Below are 5,077 nucleotides of genomic sequence, written 5' to 3'. Positions count from 1 at the left end.
GTCAGCCCGTCACCCCGTGCGTGCATTTCACGGGCGCGCCTACGTTGGCGACGTCAAACGTAACGTGCGCGGGTGCGCTGGGCGGAGTGGCTCTGTGGTGTTGGCGCGTGCTGTGGGGACGGTTTTTTTCTGCGGAGAAGCCCGGGTTGAGGAGGTAGACGGAGAGTGGGACGGAGGAGCTGCGCTCTGCTGTCGGTAAGTTGGCGGCTTGGGGCTGTGCTGGGGGTGCCGGCCGTGTACATAACGCCGCAAGGCCCACACGAGGCCCGGGGGGTGTGGAGAGCCTCCGTGTGGTGTATGGGGGGGGAATGTGTTGTATCAGGGCAGCCTGAGGGCCCTCCCCGTGGTAGTGCGGCCTATCGCCTGGGATCCTGTATGCCTCAGGTGGATGGAAAGTTCTCCACATATGGGGGCCTCTCAGCCTGCTGTGTGATTTCAGGGGGTGTGTAGTCACGTGCTCCATCACATTGCTCTCCTGGTGGGACGGGACAGGATTGTGCAAACTATGGCCCTCCATGTGTTGAGGAACTGCAAGTCCCATGAGGCCTTGCAAGACTCTGACAGCCACAGGCAAGACTCGCAGAGGCATGATGGGACTTGTAGTACTTCAGCTGGTGTTTCCAGACCCCTGTCTGGAGGATCACCTCAGTCAGTGTGTGGTGATGGGGGGGAGGGGATGGTTTGTAGGAGATACCCCATTATCAGCCCTCTGCAGCTGTGCCCATATCCACCCCTCAGTCACGGAGCCCCTGGCCTCATTCTCTGTGTAGGTGTGTGGGGGCGGGGCTTCTGTGCGACTACCACAGTTGTAGAAACCGCTGTGTTCCACCATGGAGCGTCTGATGCAATGTTTACCAACATCAGAGAGGGAGACTTTTATTTCACTTTGTATCCACTCCTTCGAGGGGCAGTCCACACCGCATGCAGTCCACTGTGTTTTTGTTTTTACATAGTTAGTCTGGCTGAAAAAAGACAAAAGTCCATCCAGTTCAACCATTAAAAAAAGTTATAATCCTACACCCACAGTTGATCCAGAGGAAGGCAAGAACCCCAGCAAAGCATGATCCAATTTGCTTCTGCAGGGACAAATTTCCTTCCTGATCCCCCGAGAGGCAATCGGATATTCCCTGTATCAGCTTTACCTATTACCCCCGGTACACATATCCGCGTTCCTGCGGGGTGCATTTTGCGCAGACGCGAGAGCCCAATCATTTAAAGGACTCCCGTGACACGCAGTGAAGAAGTCCCTGCACCTCTTCTGAAAATGCAGCCCATATGGGAACCTCGGTTCCCAGTACGGTTGCGATTTCCAGTGCGGGTGGCGTGCCATTAGAATTAATGGCACCCGCCCAGTTCTCTGTGTGGGTGGTGCACGGATTTTTGTGCGGATCTTTAGCGGCACCACCCGCACATATGTGAACCTAGCCTAGATGTTAGTATCCAGTTATATTCTGTGTATCCAAGAAAGAAATCCAGGCTTTTTTTTTTGTTTTTTTAAAGCAATCCACTGAGCTGTTTTCTGCATCAAAACGCATGCAAAGTAGGTCATATGGTTTCCAAGGGGATAGTTCACACCAATGCTGTGAGTTACAGAAAAAAAGTATATGCTCCATTTTTTTCCTGAACTGTACTGGAACACACTAAACCACACCAGGACACGCATGTCCTTATTAAGGGCCCTCTCACACAGATAAGGTTTTCCTGCGTTTTTTTATCTTGCAAGAAAAATGGTTCCCTTTAAGTCCTATATGACTGGGTGTGCAGCGGGTTTAGAAAAGTCCTGCATGCTGCAGTTTTAAAAACCACACCAAAAACGCAGCTTGTTGAAATGAATGGAGAATGTGGTGCGTTTTGAGTTAGATGTCTTTTTTTTTTCACAGGTGCAAGCAATCAATAAATGCAGCAAAACCGCATCTGAAACACAGAGAGCGCAGCAAAAACACATATTTTTTTTTTACAGCAGTATTGCTAAAGAGCAGTGTGAAAGGGATCTTTAGGTGAAGAAAGGGGGGAACAAAATACACCAAATACATGCAGAAACGCATCCAGCCTGCATTTCTATGCTGTATACTTGCCCTCGGCTAGTTCACACCACATGTTCCAATCAGGGTGGAAAAAAGTAAAAAAAAAAATGTTTTTTTTTTAATTTAAATAATTTTTTTAATGTAATTGGATTTTTTTTTTAAATAAAATGCTTTTTGAGGAAAATATATTACCATCCAAAGGTTATTCCATCATGAAATAAAGATTAGTTTGTTAATTATGTAGAATAAGGCTGTATATGTTTAATTGTTTTGGTAAATAAATTCCATGAATCCATTCACAATGTCATGCTCTTCCAGAGGTTTTTGTAAGATTATTGGGCAGTTTCTCTGCCTACAAGATATTATCACAGATGCTCGGTTTACTTTTGCAGTTCTCAAAACTGAATTTGACTCAGCGGAGATCACATGCCTCTTCTTCACAGCAAAAATGTTATAACATGAACAGAGTTAAGAAAAAGACCTTCATCCTAACTTCTACAAACCTATGAATACAGAATCAACCCCTTCAGTGCTAAGTTTCAAGAAGTTCAGTGAATAGAATAGAAACAATATTTTTCTGATTGTTTGGAGTGGAATAGATCTGCACAAGAAGAAAGTGAAACTAAGTGTGAGGAGGAAGGGGCTGACAGTCTACGTTTCTTAAAATATATATATTTTGTTTAGCCAAATTAGTTAACAAACATGGATGTTTAAGCAAATCACATATGCTGGAATGTTATTGTTTCAGTTGAATAAATCTATTTAAATTGTTATTATTAAGGTAATGATTATTTTTCTCCTTCCTAAGTACAACAGAAAAGTTTTCCAAATATGAATGATTAACCTATTAAACTGGGGATAAAAAAACTAATATGAAAAGTTGTTCTAAAAATCTTCATCTACTTGTATATTAAAGTTATACCAGCAAGAATTAGTCTTTATGTAGAAAACTAGGATTTACATCAAGCCTTACTGACTAGTGATTTAATCAGTTTGATTTAAATCAAATCCACCCTGGTTCCAGTGTTTTGTTTTGTTTTTTTTTCTGCATCTAAAATGCATAAAAAGTGGATTACAGTGGTGTTCAATGGCACAGTTCTCACCAATGCTTGCAGTTCCAGTGCACTCCAGTTCCAGAAATAAAACTAGAACAGGCTGCATTTTTCCTGCGCAGAACTGTACTAGAATGTGGTAATATGCATCAAAAATGCACCACACCCCAGTACAGCGAAAAAAGCACCTGGAAACGTGTCAAAAACATGCATGCAGATCTGGAGGACACATTTGTGGTGTGAGCTAGCCATCACATCAGAACCTGCGCATTTACTGCTTGTTTTTGCATGCGCAGTGATGTGCATTAGCTGTACATTTTTCCTAGGCTTACGTCTTCTGTGAGGTCACTTCTGTCTTCTTTGGGATTTTATGTGCGCTGCATTGTGGTGCATTTACAGTGTGGAAAAATATAGCTCGGTGTACTTTTTTTCACTGCAATAATGTGAGTTATGCAGGCCATAGACGGGTCGAAAACCAGCCATTTTTAAAAAAAAAAAAACAAAGAAAATGAAAAGTCGGTCGTTCAATAGGCCGACGTTACCAACAACAGTAAAAAAAATTGGCCGATTTTTCGTCCCATCTACAGCCGGCATTTAATTCTGTCCCTGCAGAGAGCTCCGCTATTATATTTGACATGAAAAAGTCTTGCAGTTGCAACAATGTATCTATTTGTATCCATTTCGGATACAGATGTTTTATTCGGATACAAATAGATACATTGTTGCAACTGCAAGACTTTTTCATGTCAAATATAATAGCGGACTAGAATTCTTTTTTTTTTTCTTCTTCTTGCAGGTCACGGCTCATGTGCAGATTTTTTATTGGTAAAACGATCGGCCGACTTGCCCATTATTGCTGGCAAAATCGGCCGATTTCCCCCCCCCCCCCCCCCCCAACTTTACCGATAAATCCCCAGCTGAAAAATCTGCTGATTTTCGACCCATCTATGGCCAGCATTATACTCGGCTAATGGACTGTCTATGCAGTTGGAGTGAAAGTGGTTCTGAAGGCTCAGGTTTTTTTTTTTTACCTTCATGCTTCCTATGCCTGAAAGTAAAAAATGTTCTGTGTGCAGCATCTCCCCCAGCCCCCCCTTATACTCACCTAAGCCTCTTCTCAATCCAGCATGTGCACTGGAGTGTCTGCTTTCCCGGGAATCCCTCTCGTCATTGGCTGAGGCAGGAGCCATTGGCTCCCACTGCTGTCAATCACAGCCAGTGAGCCAATGACAAAGGTGAGGGGGCGGAGCTGAGCCATGGCTCTGTGTGTGAATGGACACACGAAGCAGCGGTGCCCCCATAGCAAGCTGATAGCTGTGGGGGCACCTGACAGGAAGGGGAGTGAATAGGTGTTTTGTCACTCTGGTGTGAATAGGCCTCCGATGTGCGCACCACATCCAGTCCAGTGCACTTATTTTTCTGCCTCAAAAATGCACGGATAGTATTTTATATGGTTTCCAATGGCATGGTTCACACCAATGTGGTCTGTTCCATTTCCAGGAAAAAGTTGCAATTTTTTCTGCACTGAATTGTACTGGAATGTGGTAAAATACATTAAAAATGCACCAGAACGCACATGTCCTTATTTAAGGTAACTGAAGGGGGAAAAATGCCCCGGAATGCATCAAAAACATGCATACAGAAACACTTCTAGGCTGTGTTTCTGTGGTGTGAACCGACCCAAAATCCGTATCCTCAAAACGCACAGTGATTTCCATGCATTCCAGTGGCTCTTGTTTATTCTAGTGTAAAAGCAAAAATCCGGCACCAAACAGCTCAAAAATAGTTTATAGCTTTATTTCAACCATCAAATAAAAAAAGGAATCGATACCTGTAAATATTCACACCAGTGCAGTCAACAAATGTTGCATTTTTTTCTGTATGGATCACATCTGGATTGTAGTAAAACACATGAAAATGCAATACATTTAAGCAGGGTGGATTTGATTTAAATCACAATTTAAATCACTAGTCAGTAAGGCTTGATGTAAATCCTAGTTT

The 5,077-nt window shown here is 43.4% G+C and overlaps 1 protein-coding gene across 1 annotated transcript in view; it reads left to right on the top strand.

Moving 5' to 3' along the window:
* Positions 1–38: 38 nt before the first annotated feature.
* The window catches only part of PRPF39 (pre-mRNA processing factor 39), a 46,576-nt gene continuing 41,537 nt past the window's right edge, over positions 39–5,077 (top strand). Inside the window, exon 1 of the mRNA XM_089657222.1 lies at positions 39–195. The gene's annotated coding sequence lies outside the window, so the exon portion shown is untranslated. The remainder of the gene's footprint in view (positions 196–5,077) is intronic.

Source organism: Staurois parvus, unplaced genomic scaffold (assembly GCF_062004578.1).
Source record: "Staurois parvus isolate SC_StPar_1 unplaced genomic scaffold, SC_StPar_1.0 ptg000978l, whole genome shotgun sequence".
Lineage (NCBI taxonomy): Eukaryota > Metazoa > Chordata > Amphibia > Anura > Ranidae > Staurois > Staurois parvus.
The sequence above is the reverse complement of the archived record's forward strand: the minus strand, read 5'-3'. Positions and strand labels throughout refer to the sequence as shown.